The following is a 23,195-nucleotide window of genomic DNA, read 5'->3' as shown; positions in this document are numbered from 1 at the left end:
GAATACTCAAGTATTCTGTTTTTGAGTTGATGCATATAAACATCATATCCCGTTTACAATAACCCGAAAAAGCTTGTTTCCCGGTTATGTGCAACCAGGATAAGATGCCTGGGATACGCTGATGTTACTGTGGCATGTAAACATCTTATCCCGTTTAATGTTGTTTTTCGCGGTCTGCGCAGGCTCAGTTGCGCATATCATGGGTGTTGTGCAGTCTATGGTGTTGTGTGATGATGTTTTCATCTGATTGTCAAACAAATCACTCCAAAAAGTAAGCTACCTGCGCAGTTTGGTCCACCATAACCATTTATTTTGCTGATACTCCATTTTGGACCATATAGCATACTGGCTACTTTCCAGTTTCTGCTTACAATTTCCGACATTTGAAGGCCATTTGTTTGTCAACTATACTTATACTGAACAAAATTATAAACGTAACATGCAACAATATCAACGATTTTACTGAGTTACAGTACATATAAGGAAATCAGTCAATTGAAATAAATTCATTAGGCCCTAATCAATGGACTTCACATGACTGGGCAGGGGCGCAGCCATGGGTGGGCCTGGGAGGGCATAGGTCCACCCACTTGGGAGCCAGGCCCACCCACGGAGTAGCCAGGCCCAGACAATCAGAATGAGTTTTTCCCCACAAAAGGGCTTTATTACAGACAGAAATATTCCTCAGTTTCATCAGCTGTCTGGGTGGCTGGTCTCAGACGATCCCGTAGGTGAAGAAGCCAGATGTAGAGGTCCTGGGCTGGCGTGGTTACACATGGTCTGCGGTTGTGAGGCCGGCTGGACGTACTGCCAAATTCTCTAAAACGACATTGGAGGCGGCTTATGGTAGAGAAATTAACATTCAATTCTCTAGCAACAGCTCTGGTGGACATTCCTGCAGTCAGCATGCCAATTGCACGCTCGCTCAACACTTGAGACATCTATGACATTGTGTTGTGACAAAACTGCACATTTTAGAGTGGCCTTTTATTGTCCCCAGCACAAGGTACACCTGTGTAATGATTTACATTTTTAGTCATTTAGCAGACGCTCTTATCCAGAGCGACTTACAGTTAGTGAGGGCATACATTTTCATACTGCCCCCCGTGGGAAACAAACCCACAACCCTGGCGTTGCAAGCGCCATGCTCTACCAACTGAGCTACAGGGGACAATGATCATGCCCTTTAATCAGCTTCTTGATATACCACACCTGTCTGGTGGATGGATTATCGTGGCAAGGGAGAAATGCTCACTAACAGAGATGTAAACAAATTTGTGCAGAACATTTGAGAGAAATAAGCTTTTTGTGCATATGGAAAGTTTCTGGGATCTTTTATTTCAGCTCATGAAACATGGGACCAACACTTTACATGTTGCGTTTATATTTTTGTTCAGTATAGATACATGCAGCTTCTCTTCTAATAATAATAAACATAATATGCCATTTAGCAGACGCTTTTATCCAAAGCAACTTACAGTCATGCGTGCATACATTTTTGTGTATGGGTGGTCCCGGGGATCGAACCCACTACCCTGGCGTTACAAGCGCCGTGCTCTACCAGCTGAGCTACAGAGGACTTCTGTCATTACTTGTTGCCCTAGAAGACTAAATAAAGTAGTGCTCACCAGAATAATGTCTTACTTCGATAGAATGAATGGAATAATCTAGTTAACACCGGTAAAGTTGTCTGTTTCATTTAGGGACTGCGAGAAAACGCAATAACTCCAAAACAGTGGAAAGATCCTGTGCAAAATGTCCAATGTAATCAGTTTGACCAGTTTTAAGGAAATTAAAAGCTGAGAAAACAATGAAACACGTTTCTGATTAGACTTCAGTTCGTCTTGGGCACTATTATTTGAAACACTGTCTGCTTGCATAACAGTGTCAAAGACACACATTTACACGCCCTTAGCATTTTCTCAAGTGATGCTGAAATAAATAAATAATATTTCTTCACTGCTGTTCCCGAGACAAAATTAACATTTGTTGTATCATTTTACTGCAAAAAAAATTCATAATTCTGCAGGAGTTAATATTATATTACACTACATGTGAGAGGTTATAGGCCTATAGTCAGTTTCCATATTTCAGTTACTATACCATTTAACCCATATGAACTTCAATTAGGAATATTCTTCTACCCCCAAGCCATAAGACTCATGAACAGCTAATCATGGCTACTGCTGCTCTTTAGTTATTTGCTTTAATTTTTTTACTTAACACTTTTTTCTTTTACTTTTTCTTTAAAAAAAACTGCATTTTTGGTTAAGAGCTTGTAAGCATTTCACTGTAATGTCTACACCTGTTGTATTTGGCGCATGTGGCAAATACAATTTGATTTGATTCTGTTTATTCACAGATATAGAGATACTCGTGAACGGGATATCAAAGGTGCATTTAAACAGCTTATCCTGAATAAGACCTTAAGCGGGATATGAGTTACTATACGGAATACTGTGCACATGTAAACGTGGTCAATGGTGCACCACTAGTATGACACCAGTATGGTTTTCCTCCTTGAAAATTAATTGCAGTGGGTGTGGTGTCTTTATATTTGTCAAGAGGGCACCTTAATGACAGAGCTTGTCTAGCTCTGGTCCCGTGAGATTGTCTAAACCCTGGTCCAGCTGCTCCCCCTCAATTTCTACATTGGTAGCAGTAGTGGCATAGTCCCTGTCTCTCAGGGGAACAGCATGCTCTCCCTGTATTTGAGTGTACTACTACTTCAACTTTTGCTATGATGACACATGGTAGGACCAAGTCTATGGGTAGGACCCACTGAGGTTTGGGTAGGATCTAGTGTGCCACCTACTGGCCTATTGTAGGGCTACCATTTTAAAAGAGCGATAGTCAATTTTGCATTGGCTAATTATTCATAATTAATGTAAGTTATTTTACTATAAGTAAAAATCTGGTAATCGTACTGTTGACGTTTGATTGGCAGGCTACACTCATATCGATATTGAGCTAGTGGTGAATTTGGAAAGAATCTAATCAAATGCAACATTGAGGAAATATGCGTAAGCATTGTTTGATTGAATCACTGAATTTCGTAATTTAGTTTAGATAGCTAGCTGAGCTAAACCCATCGTCTACCAGAGGGGGCGCTCCTGTACGTATACGGGCGCCGCCACGTAACGTTACTGCGAAAGGCTATGCTTACAGGTACATAGCTACTAGCTAGCTTTCGCTTTGCCTAGCCAGGGAAAGTTATATTTGTTTTAGGCGGTTGCCTATATCGCTAGCTACGGTTCATGTTCACAGGCAGAACAATATTAGATAAATAGCTCAGCTAGCTAACGTTAGTTATACCGTCGTTATCCAGCCAGTTCGATACGTGAATTGTTAGCAATGATGTTAGCTAGCTATCCGTTTGCTAAACAGCTTTGTCAGTTTGTTAGCTAACTAGCCACTGGTAATACCTCCAGGTGTCACTCGACCCTGGTCTTATCGGGTAGATGGACTGGTGCGCGAGGCTACATACAGATTGTTAGCTAGCTAAATTAGCGAACACCAGATACCTAAAGTTAGTTAGCTAGCAAGATATGCAGATCGGAAACGTGAGGGGGAGAGTTCGGGCAGTCGAATGATAGCTAGTGGCTACGTCATCGTCTATTTCAATGCACCCACGGACAAGCACGAACGTTAGTTTGGTTGTGGGGCCTTAACTATATTGCGGGTTGGCGTTTGAGAGCAGTGCTGGTGTTAACATGGTCGTGCAAGTAACTTAATAGTTTACAGATAATTCTTAAAAACATGTAGAAATACAATATTTACTAAATTAACGTTAGTTAGAAGGTGGATTGGCATACTACTATTGCTTCTGGTAATCGCAGTTTGTGCGACTATTTGAAAGCGAAAGTGGTGAGACTTTTACATTGGCTGTAACATTGTAACAAAATGTCTGACAACTTGTACTAAGAAACGCATCGAATTTGAATATGCATAATGTGGAGATAATCATACAATTTACACCAATTTATCAAAATATATATCTGCGGGTGTATTAGGAGTTGCAAATCCAATTTGAACAAAGTAGATTTTTGGAAGATGGCAACAAAGTTATAATCGTCTGCTTTTCATGATGGAGATGGGCACCCCGCCCCTGTTTTTAAGATCGTAGCGAATCAGAGCGTCTACATCAAAAACTGGAAGTGACGTAGCCATTTGCTTGCGCTGTCCTAAGCGAGCCGAAAAGGGAAAAACGGTAGCAGCCACTAGATCTTTGTTTTTCACTTCATGGTGAGGTACGTAACATATCTCCACGTTGTTGTACTTCATCCGTTTTATTTAACTTTGGCAATAGAGTGAACAAGGTAAGAGTCATGGCACGCTTCGTTAATAGATTTAGATGTTGCTAGTTGTTGAACTCAGTTAGCTTGCTTGCTAACTAGTTAGCTAGCAGTGGTGCTAGCTCAAGCTCACGTCTTGCTGCTTGCATGGAGTCATGTTGCGGAGTGGGCTGCAGGAATCAATCCGAACGTCACAAGCTACTGATCCAGGACAATTTAGTTTGAAGTACTTGTTGTAGGGAAAGTGAAGATTAGAAGACAGGAAGCTGATCTTAGACCAGCGTGCACGAGTTACTGGTAGCCAGCTAGCTAAATTTAGCTAACTCAAAATCTGGCTATGTTTTATTTCCAACGAATGTAGCCGGCTAATAACTGAAGCTTGATCGTTGCTTATGAATAATTCAAGTTGAAGTATCAACGCTGTGCTGTTTGCCCTCTACAGAGAACATGGTGGCGTCATGCTAATGAGATTACATTTTGATAATAATGTTAAATGAGACATTACAAATAACAGATTTTACAATATACTGTACATTTTGTTTAACATTATTCTATTATTTAATTGGCATGTTTAAATAAATAAAAACTGTTCAGTGGAATGCCTCACTATTTGTTATCATTAGTATGTTTTAATATATTTTAATTATTATATTAATGGAATTTATACACGGTTCATGCATACAATTTGGTAAAGACAATACAAATAACATTTATTTTCTCTTCCACTCTAACTACAACCACAATGGCTTTCCATTTAAAACTGGACAACACATAAACAGTGAATAACATACACAAGGAGCGAGAGTTGATCCTCCACTTTCACAGTTATGAGCATGGCGGACTCAGATGTCAACATGACAGACTCTGAGGTCAATGTGACTGACTCAGAGCTCCACATGGAGTGTGTGGAGGAGGATCTGACGCCGTGGCAACAGCAACCAGAAGAGGAAATGGAAGAAACAAGCAAGGGTCCCAGTAAAGGTGAGTGTGCTGTGTGCAGACTCAATGTAACCTGCCTCCCTGGGTCATGTCATTCTGTATGTTTTGGGACTCAATTCTCATATGCAACAGTTTCAAAATAGACAACTGTAAATGGTGAGTCTGTATTATCAGTATCATTGTCATATTCTATCGTCAGTTCATGGTTCTTTAAATCGCCTTCCCAGTACCAGCACCTCAAGATGACACTTCAGTGATACCCCTCAACGATGGCAGTAGCATCACAACCAAACCCATGCCTGCCCTTGGTGAGTGCTCTGGCATGGTACACTATATATATCAAAGTATGTGGACACCCTTTCAAATTAGTGGATTTGGCTATTTCAGCCAAAGCCGTTGCTGACAAGTGTATAAAATCGAGCACACAGCCATACAATCTCCATAGACAAACACTGGCAGTAGAATGGCCTTACTAAAGAGCTCAGTGACTTTCAATGTGGCACCATCATAGGATGATGCAACCTTTCCAACAAGTCAGTCCATCAAATGTCTGCCCTACTAGAGCTGCCCTGGTCAACTGTAAGTGCTGTTATTGTGAAGTGGAAAAGTCTAGTAGCAACAACAGTTGAGCCGCGAAGTGGTAGGCCACACATGCTCACAGAACGGGACCGCCGAGTGCTGAAGTGCGTAGCATGTAAAAATCGTCTATCCTTGGTTGCAACACTCACTACCGAGTTCCAAACTGCCTCTGAAAGCAACGACAGCACAATAACTGTTCGTCGGGAGCTTCATTAAATGGGTTTCCATGGCCGAGCAGCCGCACACAAGCCTAAGATCACCATTGCCAATGCCAAGCGTCGGCTGGAGTGGTGTAAAGCTCGCCGCTATTGGACTCCGGAGCGGTCGAAACGTGTTCTCTGGAGTGATGAATCACGCTTCGCCATCTGGCAGTCCGACAGATTAATCTGGGTTTGGCAGATGCCAGGAGAACGCTACCTGCCCCAATGCATAGTGCCAACTGTAAAGTTTGGTGGAGGAGGAATAATGGTATGGGGCTGTTTTTCACGGTTCAGGCTTGGTCCCTTAGTTCCAGTGAAGGGAAATGTTAACGCTACAGCATACAATGACATTCTAGACTATTCTGTGCTTCCAACTTTGTGGCAAAAGTTTGGGGAAGGGCCTTTCCTGTTTCAGCATGACAATGCCCCCGTGCACAAAGCGAGGTCCATACAGAAATGGTTTGTTGAGATTGGTATGGAAGAACTTGACTGGCTTGCACAGAGCCCTGACCTCAACCCAGTTGAACACCTTTGGGATTAATTAGAACGCAGACTGCGAGCCAGACCTAATCGCCCAACATAAGTGCCCGACCTCACTAATGCTCTTGTGGCTGAATGAAAGCAAGTCCCTGCAGTGATGTTCCAACATCTAGTGGAAAGCCTTCCCAGAAGAGTGGAGGCTGTTATAGCAGCAAAGGGGGGACCAACTCCATATTAATGCCCATGATTTTGGAATGAGATGTCCGACATGCAGGTGTCCACATACCTTTGGTCATGTAGTGTACTAAAACAAATATAGGAATAGGAGGTAACTGCCAAAATAAAGGAAATGCCAACATAAAATGTCTTAATAGGGCGTTGGGCCATCACAAGCCAGAACCGCTTCAATGCGCCTTGGCATAGATTCTACAAGTGTCTGGAACTCTATTGGAGGGATGTGACACCATTATTCCACGAGAAATTCCATAATTTGGTGTTTTGTTGATGGTGGTGGAACATGTTGTCTCAGGAGCCGCTCCAGAATCTCCCATAAGTGTTACATTGGGTTGGGATCTGGTGACTGAGACGGCCATGGCATATGGTTTACATAATTTTCATGCTCGTGCCCTGTGGATGGGTCTATTTTCATCCTATGAGGACATAGCCATGGTAGCCTAAATAATGGCCGTCCAAGCATTTTTATACATGACCCTAAGCATGAAGCAATATTAATAGCTTAATTAATCCAGGAACCACACCTGTGTGGAAGCACCTGCTTTCAATATAATTTGTATCCCTCATTTACTCAAGTGTTTCCATTATTTTGGCAGTTACACGTATACTTTTGGCAACAGTTTTGACTTCGCTTATTTTTTTACTTACTGACGTGTAGTCACCGTAGAATAAAACATGGTTCAATGGACACATGTAACCAATCGGTGTAAGCCTCATAGGGAGGATATTGACTTTTGCCGATCTCTGCAGCACCGTTACTACCCAAAGCAATGGTCTTGACGCAGGCTATGACTCAAGTGCTGCAGCCTCTTCAGACCGCCATGCCTCAGATGCTGCATATGCCAACCACTATGCTGCCTAGCACAGGCAGCACCACTGGCCAGAACATCATATTCACCACACAGGTACGCAGACGAGAGAGAGACATGTTTGTTCTTCATCATATATTTCTATCTGAACCCTCCCCTGATTGTTGTCATTAGATTGCTGCTGAGCAGCGAACGTTTAGGTTGACAACAGTGGACAAGGCAGTGCTTCATGGACTTTAGTTTTTCTAGAGGAATAATGAGCCTCAAGTCATTGCTGTGATCTTTCTCTTTTTGTGGTGCAGAACATTCAAGGGGCGACACAGACTATAAGTGCCAAACCGGTAGGATATATCCTGAGTGGCCAGCCCATCACCGTGCTGCCTGGTGGTAAGTAGCTAACATTAGACCACTGGAGGTTGGTGGCACCTTAATTGGGGAGGACAGGCTTGTGGTAATGGCTGGATCGGAATAGGTGGAATGATATCAAATAGATCAAACACATGGTTTCCATGTGTTTGATGCCATTCCATTCGCGCCGTTCCAGCCATTATTATGAGCCGTCCTCCCCTCAGCAGCCTCCACTGCATTAGACATGTCTATTATCGTATCGATGTCCTGATAGCTAATGAAGTATTTCACAGCCCACCTCAAAACCTAGAAGTAACCACCTTTAGTGGGATCCAGAGAAATGTGACAGTGTTTTTCTATAATTGTCATGCAAACTTTGGGTCATAATAGAACGGAAACTTATATTTTATCCGGTGGGAAGTGTTTTGTAAAATGCAAATAGACAATAGCTACTGTATGATTCCATTATTATTCCAGTGATTTTTTTGTTGTTGAATAGAATATTTGCTATATTCTAGTAATTGTCATGTGCCAACATATCGCCACAGTCCGTGCCATGGTGGAACTTGCACTCCTGTAGAGCTGAAATCATTGGATGGTGAAACTTGCATCCAGCCAACCAGAAAAGCAAGGCTTAGCAATTTTAGGCATTCTTGAAAGTCAGGACAATCCTTGTCCTGCAAAGAAACATTATTTTTATAGTTGAAAAAATAGATTTAGCAAGTTGTAGGCATTTAGAATTTAAATGTGGAGTGGAGCTTTATAGATAGGCCTTCGTGATGATATCACGTGCCCCACATACGATCAAAATTATTCAGCAATACAAATTTATTTGGGAAACCGGTTTCCATCATCATTTGTAGAAATAGACAGTTTGACAAAAGAAAAATCCACCCCTGTCGAACAGATACAAATGTTGTCGATCTTTAGAACGTTTCTCCTATAGGTGCCGTTTCCATTACACTCTTAGCAATTTTTTTGCAACGTTGCTTTTGTCGAATAAACCTGTCAATGAAAACCTGCCTATTGTGAGCGGCTCTTAACTACTGTCTCTCCTCCAGGCCAGGGAACCCAGCTGCAGCTACCGCCCCAGCAGGTGCTGTCTCAGCCCAGGGGCAGGTCGGCCGCCAGCGGCTTCACCACAGTGCGGATACCCGTCACCCTCACCATCCGCACCACCAACGGAGTCCAGACCATCAGCACTGTGGCCTCCGGCGGGGTCACCCTCTCATCCTTCCCCGCGGCCCTCCCCACCACCATCCCATCTGTCACAGGTAAGGAAGGCTCTAGTCCTTGTGGGCCATCAGTCTCTCCAAAAGTTGAACACAGGGATTATAAGTTAAATTGCAGTCTCAGCAAATAATTGTCAGTATGAATTTAAGTCTAGTCTCGTAGAGTAAAGGCCATATTTATTGTTAAAAAACCCACCTTCTGATTTGTGTTATCTGTGATGAATCATTGCTTTGTCTTGGGACACTAATCCCACTTTCTTGTGTGTGTAGGGATTGTGTCAGCCAGTTCTTCAGGTGCAGCAGGAAGCCATGTTGTGAGCACTGCACCCCTTACCGTCTCACCCAAAATACAGCAGCAGCCGACCCTGCAACCAGCTCCCAGCATTACCAGGTCCCCTGCTACCAGTGGTCCGAGCACTGCTCCCTCTCCTAGTGCACCCCTCAGAGGTTAGTAGTCTTTCTTTCCTGTAATAGCTAACAGAAATAGGTTGGTACTGCATTCATCTTTCAGATATTACTACTGTGTAGCCTGTAGTTTTTCTCACCACTCCAAACAAGAAATGATCCATACTAATAGAATATCCTATTGAAGTCAAAGGTAATTTACCACTGACCAAGTCCCCTGTTGTGTTCTTTGATTTGGCACATTAAATCGTTTTCTTATCCAGAGTACTGTTGTGTTCCCTTTGCAGTGATTGCACCAGCCCCCGCCAAGCCTAAGATGTGCAAGCGCTGTGGATCTGAGTACAAATTGGTCAACGCCCTCCGGGGCTTCATTTGTGTAAGTGTGCCTTAGGTGTACTTTAAACTTTCTTTGGGAAATGTATATAACTTATTTAGTGGATTTTTGGGTGACATATTCATATTATTAGCCCAGGCCTGACCGTGAAGGACTGTTGTTAAAAGCTTCTCCTGATATGGCAAAATCCTCTGCTATTATGACATCTACCCTAAAAGCTTCCTGTGAAGTATTTTACACTCTTATAATGGTAATAGATGTATGAATATTGATCTTTACCCAACTGGTCCTTCTTACCTTCTAGCTCTGCAGCAAGCAGATCGCCCTGAGCCTGGATGCCATCAATGCCGTTGCCAAGCTCTCCTCCAAACCCACCAGATCTTCCAAATCCAAGTCCAAGTCATCCAAAGCCACCGCCTCCTCTCCCTCCTCCTCCTCTTCGTCCTTCTCCAAGACCTCCAAGGAGGCCTCCAAGGAGCCACTCACCACGCCGGTGCGACCGGTGTATGTGGAGGAGGAAGGCAGCCCCATCCTGGAGGCCGACCAGCAGGGCAAGCTCATTATGCTGGTGGAGGACTTCTACTACGGCGTGGACAAGGGCCGCAACCTGAGTGGCGCACCAGTGGAGAAGCCGCCGGGCATCTTCAAGTGCATCCACTGCGAAAAGACACTGAAGACTAACATCAAGTGAGTGGTGGAGTGTGGGAAACAGGAATTCATGTTGTTTTTAAACGATTTATGTTTTGTTGAATTGACTGAAATCTTCCCCTCACACTCTTTGTCCTTCATCTTCCACCTCTCCTCCTCTCTTCCAGGCTGATGAACCACATGCGTCACCACGTGGAGATGACGGCGCAGCAGAACGGTGAGGTGGACACGCACACCGCCTGCCAGCACTGCTTCCGCAACTTGGCCACGCCCTTCCGCCTGCAGTGCCACGTGGAGAGCGTCCACAGCCAGTTGGAGTCCACCGGTGAGTACTAGCTCGCTCCCCACTCGCCCACCAACAAGTCAGTGTCATACCACATAGTCGCTAAAAGAAAGTGAATCTATCAGCACTTGCCATCCCAACAACATTCTACCACGCACCCACACAGTCAAATCACATTGAATCAGCACTGGGTGCTGAAATATATTACCTTGTTGGGAATTGGGTGAATTTAAGAGGGATACAGACATTTCGTTGCCACTCTAGGAAACAGTCACTCTTATCCAGCGTGACGTTCAGTAAGTGCATACAGCAAGAGGACTGAGCACTTTGAATGCTTATGTGACACACTGGCTTTTTTTCTGTGTTCATCACAGCTAAGTGTAAGATCTGCGAGTGGGCATACGAGAGCGAGCCTGTCTTCCTGCAGCACATGAAGAGCACCCACAAACCGGGAGAGATGCCCTACATTTGCCAGGTAAACGTTGCCCACTTGGTCATTACTAATACCGTCTCTTCCACTCACCCTCCTTTCACACACCGAATCTCTCTGCACCCTTTTCTCTTTTACTTTCACTCTCCGTTAATCACTTGAGAGAGCTGTTTTATTACACAATTTAACTTCAGTGTGAACTTCAAGGCTAAGCCTAAATGTCCAAACCAAGTCCATATATTCAGACGCAATGTCCTGTCCTGTCCTGGGGGAATGCTCACTATATCAACATGTCTCCTAATGCAATTCACCCTTAAAATGGTTTCAATTGCTCCATTGCACCCCCCTCCTCTTCCTCTTTGTGAAGGTGTGCGACTACCGTTCGTCCCTGTATGTGGACGTTTTCGCCCACTTCCGTGAGGTCCACAACGGCACGGCCAATCTGCTGTGCCCCTACTGCCTCAAGGTGTTCCGCTCCAGCAGCAACTACCAGAACCACTACAGCCGCCACCAGGTAAACCCAATGAGGCTACATCTTCGGCCATTGTCAGCCAGTCTATTCCACTCCATTTTCTTTCAGAAACCCATTTGCCTCCTTGTGTTTTTATTCCTATGTGTTTGTGTGCAGAAAAAAACAGTGTTTCAATGCGACCGGTGCCGGCTGCAGTTCCTCTTTGCCAAGGACCGGGCGGAGCACAAGGTGCAGTATCACAAGACCCACCTCAAGCCATGGCAGCTGGAGGGCCTGAAGCCTGGGACTAAGGTGAGGCGTGTGTGTGTGTGTGTGTATGTACAGTGCATTCGGAAAATATTCAGACCCTTCACTTTTTCCACATTTTGTTACGTTACAGCCTTATTCTAAAATTGATTAAATTGTTATTTTTTCTCCTCAATCTACACACAATACCCCATAATGACAAGGCAAAAACAGGTTTTTAGAAAATGTTGCTAATGTATTCAAAATAAAGAATGGATATCACATTTACAGAAGTATTCATACCCTTTACTCAGTACTTTGTTGAAGCACCTTTGGCAGTGGTTACAGCCTTGAGTCTTCTTGGGTATGAAGCTTGGCACACCTGTATTTGGGGAGTTTCTCCCATTCTTCTCTGCATATCCTCTCAAGCTCTGTCAGGTTGGATGGGGAGCGTCGCTGCACAGCTATTTTCAGGTCTCTCCAGAGATGTTTGATCGAGTTCAAGTTAGGGGTGGGCGATATGAGCTAAAATTCATATCACGATATTTTCCACTGTCCAGACGATATCGATATGATATCACGATATATGACGTAAAAAAATATGAATCACATTTTAATATCCCTTCTTGGTTAAATTATATTAGTTAAGGAAAAATATGTATTTGAACCTTATATAACCAGAAAGAGTGAGGCATTGGACCGTATGGACCTGAAAAGTTTTTATTTGTATTGTGCAAACATGCATTCCGTAAACATGAGGTAGGTAGGCCTATATATATATATATATATATATAAATTAGATATTAAGTAAAATTAAATAAAAAATAACAGGAGATAAAGAAAATAAGGTAATTACAAATTCAAATACGTGTGTTTGTTTTGGCTACGGTCCGTAGATATGTAAAAAACTAACCGTTTGAAACTAAACCTTTCAAGCCTCAACCATCAATTATCAACAATATCAACAAATCTTCACTAGAACTTTCTTCACAAGTTCCGTGCCAGGAATACCAGCATGTTGACTGTTTCTGGCTTTAGTGCTGCCCTGTGACATGTCACCACATTGCCCCCCAGTGCTGAATGCCCTCTCAGAGGGGGCACTTGTGGCAGGGATGCATAAGTATTTCTTTGCCAGACAACTCACACGTGGAAAATTAGATCCGTGAAATCGCCACCACTCCAAAGGATCAGACTCGCTGTCTGCTGCCGTTGCCAGAATGTAGCTATTCAGCTCTTGCTCAATGATCTGCCTCTCTGAACATGAGGCAGGTGCACTGCTGGTCTGCTTAAAGAAGCTCCCAAGGCTCTTCTTGGGCTTCTTGCCTGATTGATGAGCAGTGGAAGCTTCTTTCTCCCTGTCAGTGTGATCCTCTGCAAGAGACGATTTTCCCAGGGCTGTGTTCTCCACCAGGAGGGCTTCGGTCTCTGAGGCAGCTCTCACCTTAAAAAATGAAAATAATTAAACTTTATTTGTATAGCACCTTTCATACATAAAATGCAGCCCAAAGTGCTTTACATTTGAAGCAATAAAACAAGAACAAATGAATAAATACCTTAATGTCCTCCAGTTTCTCAGCGGACATGTACCTGGTCTTGAACCTTGGATCTAGAAAGGTAGCCATGGAGAGCAGCTCATCTGTTGCAGGGTCAGTGTACTTGTTATTCAAGTAATCAAGAACCTTGATCTTGATCTCTTTGGTCAGTTCTGTATCGTCCTTGCTCAGATTTAGAACCTCTGCATTTAACAGATTGATGACAGGCTTCAAATAGGACACGCTCACATACGCTTCTCCTGACAGGGCATCTGTAAAGTCCTGGAGTGGCTTCAGTGCTGCTGTGACTGATTCCAAGACCTGGATGTCTTGCCAGGTAGGTACAAGGTGCCGTGTCTTTTTGTCCCCTGCCAGGACCTGTGTAATGGCCTTTTCCTGCTCCAGGACTCTTTCCATCATTTTCAGACGAGATCCCCACCTTGTCGGAGATTCTGTGATGAGCTTGTGCAGGGGCAGGCTTAGTTCATTCTGTGCTGTCATCAGGGCCTTCTGCTTTTTCCAGCTGTATGAGAACGTGCTAACCACCTTTTTGCAAACCCCTGTGGCCCGGGAAATCGCACACCCCTGTGGCCCGGGAGCGTTTTGGACACTCCTCTCTGGAAATTGGGAATAAGAAATCAAAATAATAGGGTGAAAAATAATCGAATCACAATACAATAATAATTAATAATAATGCATTTTTATATAGAAATCACAATACAATATAACTTTTAATCTTTGTTTGAGGATTTACGGCATTTACATTCAACTGTTACACATTTTACAAATCTGATGTGCTTAGATTTAGCCTACGGTACATGGCTGATGTGAGCTGTATTTTTTCTTAATAATAAGCATCATACAGGGTAGGCCTAGGCTACAGTCCTGAAACTTACCAATAGCATTGTGCAGCCTGTGTCCCGAAACATCCAAGGTTTGCCCACTTGTTCAGCTGCAATGCCTTGATCATGTTCGATCCGCTGTCGGTCGTCATACAAACTTGACGCGACTCTTTTAATCCCCAGGACGACAGTATGTCCCTCAGCCCACCTGCAATTATTTCCCCGGTGTGGTCGTCTGGGAAATAAGACGTCTGTAGGCACTTACTTTTCAGTTTCCAGTCACCGTCTATGTAATGGATTGTGAGGCTTATATAAGGTTCTGTGGTACGACTTGACCATAGATCGGCAGTAGTGGAGAAGAATGGAATGTTATTTATCTCACTGTAAACTCTGTCCCAGCATTCTGTGTAAAGCTGTGGCAGGCATTTTTGGCTAAAATATTTGCGGCTCGGGATCTCATATCTTGGGTCCAGAGTTTGAATCAACTTTCTGAACCCCTCTTTCTCCACAGTTTGAATCGGTACCATGTCCTTCGCTATGTGATTTGTAATCGCAGCTGTGATGTCTATCCATTTTTTGCTCGTCTTCTCATAGCAAGTACCGGCAGCAAATGATGATATAATTGATTGTTGAGTGCGAGTCTGGCTTGTCTTCGGGCGAGCTCCTGGGCTTACTGTCTCACGCATTCTGGTGCATTGTTCATACTCACGGACATGTATGTTTTTTAAGTGATTGAACAGGTTGGTCGTGTTTCCACCTTTTGCTAAGACGACACAACTTGCATAGGGTAGTGTTTTGGTCGGGGTCGGAGATTTTAAAGCCAAACCAGTTCCAAACAACAGAGGTGCCCCCTTTCTTCTTAACCAATTTATCCTCCTGCTCTTGAGCAACATCAATTTCTGTGTTTTCGCTCATCCTGGATTGTAAAGTTTTCCCCCAATAGTTAACCTGCCTCCTAACTGCAGCTGCCTGCACACTTCTTTGTTGCTAGCACTACATGCGTGCAACAAGTGCATGCGACGTGCGCTCATAAAAATAGGTCAACATATTAACATACATTCTTTTATTCGTAAGAACCAAGAAAGGTTGGATAAAAAAAAAAAAAAAAAAGATGTAGCTACTTAGTACTATCACTCAGTTGAAATTTGGAACAAAAAAATATTGATGCAAAATTCGAATTTATGAATTCTGAATAAATCGCGGTATCCATGATATTGCTAAATCCATATCATGGCGCGGCACAATACCGGTTTTTACTATCAAACCGGTATATCGCCCACTCCTAGTTCAAGTCCGGGCTCTGGCTGGGCCACTCAAGGACATTCAGAGACTTGTCCAGAAGCCACTCCTGTGTTGTCTTGGCTGTGTGTTTAGGGTTGTTGTCCTGTTGGAAGGTGAACCTTCACCCCAGTCTGAGGTCCTGAGCGCTCTGGAGCAGGTTTTCATCAAGGATCTCGCTGTACTTTGCTCCATTCATCTTTCCCTCGATCCGGACTTGTCTCCCAGTCCCTGCTGCTGAAAAACATCCCCACAGCATGCTTCACCGTAGGGACATGACGCTTGGCATTCAGGCCAAAGAGCTCAATCTTGGTTTCATCAGACCAGAGAATCCTGTTTCTCATGGTTTGAGTCCTTTAGGTGCCTTTTGGCAAACTCCAAGCAGGCTGTCATGTGCCTTTTACTGAGGAGTGGCTTTCGTCTGGCCACTCTACCATAAAGGCCTGATTGGTGGAGTGCTGCTGAGATAGTTGCCCTTCTGGAAGGTTCTCCCACCTCCACAGAGGAACTCTGGAGCTCTCTGAGTGACCATCGGGTTCTTGGTCACCTCCCTGACCAAGGCCCTTCTTCCCCGATTGCTCAGTTTGGCCGGGCGACCAGCTCTAGGAAGAGTCTTGGTGGTTCCAAACTTCTTCAATTTAAGAATGATGAAGGCAACTGTGTTCTTGGGGACCTTCAATGCTGTAGAAATGTGTTGGTACCCCTGTCCCTCGACACAATCCTTTCTCAGGGCTCTACGGACAATTCCTTCGACCTCATGGCTTTCTTTTTGCTCTGAAATGCACTGTCAACTGTGTGACCTTATAGACAGGTGTGTGCCTTTTACAAATAATGTCCAATCAATTGAATTTACAACAGGTGGACTCCAATCAAATTGTAGAAACATCTCAAGGATGATCAATGGAAACAGGATGCACCTGAGCTCAATTTCTAGTCTCATAGCAAAGGGTCTGAACACTTATGTAAATAGGGTATTTGTTTTTTATTTGTAATAAATTTGCTAAAATGTCTAAACCTGTTTTCGCTTTATTATGGGGTATTGTGTATAGATTGATGAGGAAAAAAGTTACTTTAATCAATTTCAGAATAAGGCTGTAACGTAACAAAATGTGGAAAGATTCAAGGGTTCTGAATACTTTCCGTATGTGTGCAAGTGTGAGTGATTGCTTGAATGTGATATTTAAGCAATTTGGCCTGAGGGGGTGTGGTATATGGCCAATATACCACGGCTAAGGGCTGTTATTATGCTTGACTCAACGCGGAGTGCCTGGATTCAGCCCTTAGCCGTGGTATATTGGCCATTTAGCACAATTCCAAGGTGCCTTATTGCTATTATAAAACTGGTTACCAATGTAATTAGAGCAGTAAAAATATGTTTTGTCATACCCATGGTATATGGTCTGATATACCACGGCTGTCAGCCAATCAGCAGTCATCGCTCGACCCACCCAGTTTATAAATCAGCATTTTTGTCTGTACTTTCTCAGTGATGGGAAAGTCTATTGCTGTGTGATTGTTATGCGTTTTCCCTGTGCATAATGGGAATACTAGTAATGTATATTAATAGAGTGGTCTAAGAATATTTCTCTGTGCTCCAGGTGACCATCAGGGCCTATGCGCTGCAGGGCAAGCAGCACTTCCATCAGGAATCTTCTGGCCGGGGAGACCTCCGGCCCTCCAAAGTGATAGACGTTCCGTCTGCTCCCCAAAAACCTGAGCCCAAGAAGAAGTCTGTCGAGAGCCTGATGAAGCTGCTCACTAAATTCCAGATGAGGTAGAAGAGGGTTAATGTTTTTCCCCCTGAGTTGATTGACTTGAAATGGAATTGACTCCAAGCTTTATTCAGACTCAATTGAGTTTAAATAAATACTGTAAACAAAGTGTTTAGCTTTGCCGTATAGTAAAACTGTTGACAATTTATCATTTAGAGCAGGGTTCTAGGATGCTGCAGATAGAAATGGAATATGTAAAATGGGAAGCTTGGAAATTCCATTGCTGTGCACTATGGGTAACCTGCCTCTACCTTCATTTCACCTCCTTCCCCACAGTGCATCGCTGGCCCAACAGAACTGCATGGAGTGCATCTTTAAGATTCCCGACTTTGCCAACCACTTCCCCACCTATGTCCACTGCTCCTTGTGTCGTTACTGCACCTGCTGCTCCCGCGCCTACGCAAACCACATGATCAAGTGAGTGACGTTGCTCAACACCTCACACTCAAGATTTTAATGTAAAGATTTCCCAAATTATTTATTCCATCATAGAGGGTCATTGAAATTATATGGGCTTGGAGAAAGGTGTATGACACATGTTTTCTGTCTCTTTTCACTTGAAGTAACCATGTGACTCGCAAGAGCACCACCCAATACCTGGCCATGTACGAGTCATACCCAAGGTAACAATCATTTCTTCAGACAATTTTTTGAGGAGTATTTAACTGAATGTAGTGTGTTTTAATACGGACTGTTCTAAACCCTCTGTTGGTCCCATTTCAGAATCGATGAGATGAGGTGCACATCATGTAACTACAAGACCAAGGTGGGAGATATGATGGCCAACCACCTGGTGGATCACCCAGACCATGATGCTGCTAGCTTCAGCAAGCTGGAGGTGGAAGGTAATTATTTACATTTGTCATTTACCAGACGCTCTTATCCAGAAGGACTTACAGTAGTGAGTGCATACATTTTCATACTTTTTTCGTATTGGTCCCCCGTGGGAATCGAATCCACAATCTCTACCAACTGAGCCACACGGGACCATAAATGCAATGTTTTGAGTTCCACCTTCTGATATAAGTATCTTTGTATAAGGTCAAACCTTTCTATACGACAACCTTATGTTTTTTTTCTTTCCATCCAGATGTTCCTGAGGAGGCTTTTCAAAGGTATTTAATATCTTCTTACATATTGAGTGAAATTACTTACTGTTGGGACAGAACTGGAGTTGGCTCTCAAGTCTAGTTACACTTTGGTTGCACTGTGACTCTCCATTGCTGCTTTATCAAATGTGTGTCAATGACTGAACTTCCTGAAAACTGTAATAATGAACATGTTTGTTTCTTTTCATTCCTCCTGTAGCTTTGTCATTACGGAAATCAACTCGGGTCAAGGAGGGTCCTTTGTGCCCATCCATCTGCTACCAGCTGGCAATAGTTCCACCCAGCTCTCTATCAAACCGCTCCTATCCTCCAAGCCCAGCATGACTATCACGGTCCTTGGTCCTAATAAAACCATGCCCCCCACTGCTGCATCCAAAGGTGTCTGGACAACCCCCAAGGTCGGAGGCTTGGGCCATGTGATGGAACCACAGGCAGTGGAGTCCCATGGGTCCGAGGGGTTGAGCAACGGAGAGCTGTTCCATGGAGGAGAGGCCAGGATGGGCAAATCCAGGAAAGAAGGGGCAACCAAATTGACAGTGCACCAGCTGAAGGTGTTGCTCTACGCCCTGTGCAGCAGCTTCCCCCAGGCGTCCCTGCGCTTTGGCACCCAGCCAGAGCTCATCCAGGACTGGATGCTGCAGCAGGAGATCCAGCGCCTCCAGAAGGACTGGATCTGGAGCACGGACCGCATCGCAGAGTGGGTGATGTGCCAACGGGAGCAGCAGCTGCCAGTCACAGAGGAAAACCTGCTCCAGACAGCCACGCAGGCCTTGGAGGAGTCGCACGAGATCGGTGAGTTCTACGAGTGGGCCGTGGAGTTCATGCTCCGCCACAACCTCAGCCTACAGGCCACCTGCTCGGCCAAGCGCCCGCTTCCGCGCAACATCTACGAGAGTGTCCGCATCTTCACTCGCTTTGTCTGCAAGCAGGTCAAAGATGTCGGTTTCCGGCCGCCTTCAATCGGATGCATCGACGAGCTCTCTGTGTTCCTGGACCTGGATAAGCTCAAGACGAGCCCTGAGGCGTTCCAGTTGATCGGCACCGGAGAGCCCCTGATAGAGGTGGTCCTAGCAGGGCTGGCCGATGGCACCATGCTGCCCACCATGGTGTTCCTCAAAGGCAACCCTCCACACCTCCAGAAGGCCATCCCGGACTCTGTCTTCCTGGAGGCGTGCCCGGAGGGCTTTACTGATGACGAGCGGCTCCAGCTGTGGCTCTCCAAGGTGTGGCAGAAGCACGTGAACCCCCAGGCGGGGGGAAAAGGTCTGTTGATCATGGACACTCACCACGGCCACCTGGCCAATGACTTCCTGGCCGCCCTCAACAGCAGCAACACCCTGCCGGCGGTGATCCCCATCGGCTGCTCCTGTCGCCTGCAGCCCCTGGAGCTGTGCGTAGTGCCTGTTATAAGGGAGTTCCTGCAGGCCCGCTGGTGCGAGATGCACACCCAGAACGAAGGAGCTGTGGCTCTGGGGCCGGGCGACCTGGCCCTACTGCTGGTGGAATGTCTGGGTGACGTGTTCTCATGCTTGGCCACACAGCCCAAGATCCTCCAGCAGTCCTTCATGATGGTCAGCACACCACCACAGGAGGAAGGAGAGGAAGGCCCGGCAGAACTGGTGCAGAGCCTGACCGAGGCTCTGGTCGGGCTTTCGTCGGCAAAGAAGAGCTCTGAAGTGCTAATGAAAGTGGAGCCAGAGGACAAAGGAGTGGTCTCGGACACTACGTCTGAGTACACCTTGCCCTCGCCGCCACCCAACCCTCAAGCGCTCAAACAAGTGTTTGAGAAGGACAGCGATCTGGAATCTTTCCACGGCTTTGAGGAAACTGAGATTGTTGATTATTTGCGGACCCGCACCTCACAGTAGAGACTACGGACTTGGATCTTTCGACACTATTTTAAACCAAGGGAATCATGACATTTGAAGCCGAGATGGTATAGCTCTGGAGACGTTACCGGACCCCTGTTAAAAACTGTGTGCACTCTTTCGTTCCTTTCACTTGGGAAGGTGAGGTAACTTTTGCTGTTTTGTGGGTGGCATTCAAAGTGTTTTTGTACATTTTCTATGACAAGCTGCTGTATAAATGTATTTGTTTTACGTGTAACCCTATAAGGTTAAATCATATTATATATGACTAACAACCTGTCTTATGCAATTAAACTGTCTCATCCCATCAACACTGTAGACTAAAGGCTTTGGAAATAACTTTCACTCTAATTTCTTAGAATTGATTGAAAGTGTCATTCATAGGCTTAGAGCTCAAAATGTCACTTCTAGTAGGGATTGTTTGATATATTTAACTGTTAACTCACTTGAATGTATGGCTCTGTATGTGCCCCATGTAGCTCAGTTTGTAGAGCATGGCGCTTGCAATGCCAGGGTTGTGGGTTCAATTCCCACGGGGTACCAGTATGAAAAAAGTATGAAAATGTATGCACTCACTACTGTAAGTCGCTCTGGATAAGAGCGTCTGCTAAATGACTACAATGTATGCTTCACCTAACAACACCCGTGCCAATATATCCTCCAAACACCGACTTCTCTGGCATTATCACTTAAGTGGAAATGATGCCAGAGCTCTGCCATGTCTTCCAATCTACTGCTCATTTATAAAGCTGTGATGGATTTAGCTAAGACAGACATTATAGCCCATCCCTTATAATTTGACCATTGCTTCAATTTAAGTACTTTTTGTTTATGTACTGAAAGCGAGCTAGGCATTAAAGAAATCATGTCCACAGCGATAAATTACCTCAAGAAAACCAACAACGCTGTTCACAGAAAATCTCATTTATGTCCATGCCCCCCTGGACCAGACAGATTTACAAGCGAATTCTTTAAATTCTCAGATCAACTCTCTCCTCACGTGCTTTCCGTATTTGAGGAATCATTCTCCTCAAACTCTTTCCCTCAACAATGAGACAAGCATGTATTTAACTTATTCTGAAAAAGGAAAACAAAACTCTGAGTGTGGTTCATATAGGCCAATTTCTTTACTGAATTGCGATAAAGATACTTTCTAATATGATTGCCTGCCGTTTTGAGTCAGTCCTTCCCTCCCTCCATTATCTCTACAGATCAAACTGGTTTCATTATAAATCATCATTCATTTTCAACATCAGACGTCTTTATAATATACTATATAATCCCTCTTCATCTGACACTCCAGAGATGTTATCACTTGATGCTGAGAAGGCGTTTGATTGGGTGGAGTGGGATTATCTATTTTATACTCTAAAACAATTTGGATTCGGTCCCAATTTTAGCCCTGGATCAAAGTCCTTTACTCCTCCCCTATGGCTGCAGTGCACACACAACCTTTCAACCCATTTCCAACTTCAACCTGGGACAAGACAGGATTGTCCTCTATCCCCTCAGCTGTTTGCCATCGCAATTGAGCCAATAGCCATAGCAATACGTAATAACACCACTATCAAAGGTATTCGAAGAGGGGGCTTAGAGCATAACGTCTCACTCTATGCGGATGACATGCTATTATATGTCTGACCCTTTAACTGGTAATCCAGAGATCCAGGTTCTACTAAAGACATTTGGTAAAATATCCGGGTATAAGGTTAATCTACAAAAAAGTGAATTGACGCCTATTAATCCTTCTGCCATAAACTTATTTTAGTAATGTGCCCTTCAGAGTGACTACATAGAAATTGAAATATTTGGGTCACCCACAATTTCAAAGATCTCTATAAAGCCAATTTCCCTCCCTTGATACTCCGCCTGAAACAGGATCTTGAACGCTGGGATTACTTTCTCTTTCTTTGGGCGGAAGAATTAACTGTTAAAATGAATATATTACCTAAGTTTATACTTATTTCAATGTATTCCTATTTTTCTGACAATATATTTTTTTATCTCCATGGATAAACTGATATCTGCTTTTATCTGGAACAAGAAAAAACCCTTGGATATATATATATTTTTTAAAAACCTTTAACTAGGCAAGTCAGTTAAGAACAAATTCTTGTTTACAATGACGGCCTACACCGGCCAAACCCGGACGACGCTGGGCCAATTGTGCGCTGCCCTATGGGACTCCCAATCACGGCCGGTTGTGATACAGCCTAGAATCGAACCAGGGGGTCTGTAGTGACGCCTCAAGCACTGAGATGCAGTGCCTTAGACCGCTGCGCCACTCGGGAGCCCTTGGATACGTAAGAGCGTATTGCAGAGATCTCGCCCCCAGGGTGGTCTAGCACTTCCGAACTTTCAAAATTATTACTGGGCAGCTAATCTAAGAATCATTCTATATTGGATTACAGAAATCCCTGATGTTACAGGCCTGAAATGGTTGATCTTGGAGATCTCATCCTGTGGCCCCACCTCCTTAGCTACCTTACTCTGCTCAAAACTTGCATTAGCTGAGCCTGTTTCCAAATACACTAAAAACCCTATTGTGAAACATTCTCTCAATCTGGAACACTTCAGGCGATCGTTTGGTCTAAGTGAATTTTCTACATTATTAAGGAACCATAAATTCTCTCTATCATTATTAGACCGGGCATTTCATATCTGTTCTGGAAAAGGGATCTCATTGAACTACTTGTGTATTGATATGGATTTTGCATCTTTTGAACAATTAGTACAAAAGTTAGATATTCCTAGATCATTTCTTTAGATACAAAACTACGCAATTGCAGGTATCTTCATACTCTAGTCACTTCATCACGCCCACCCACCTCCCTTCTAGATTCTATTTTTAAAGTGAAACCTTATATCAAAGGGGGCATAA

This window comes from Coregonus clupeaformis, chromosome 17 (assembly GCF_020615455.1).
Source record: "Coregonus clupeaformis isolate EN_2021a chromosome 17, ASM2061545v1, whole genome shotgun sequence".
NCBI lineage: Eukaryota > Metazoa > Chordata > Actinopteri > Salmoniformes > Salmonidae > Coregonus > Coregonus clupeaformis.
The sequence above is the reverse complement of the archived record's forward strand: the minus strand, read 5'-3'. Positions refer to the sequence as shown.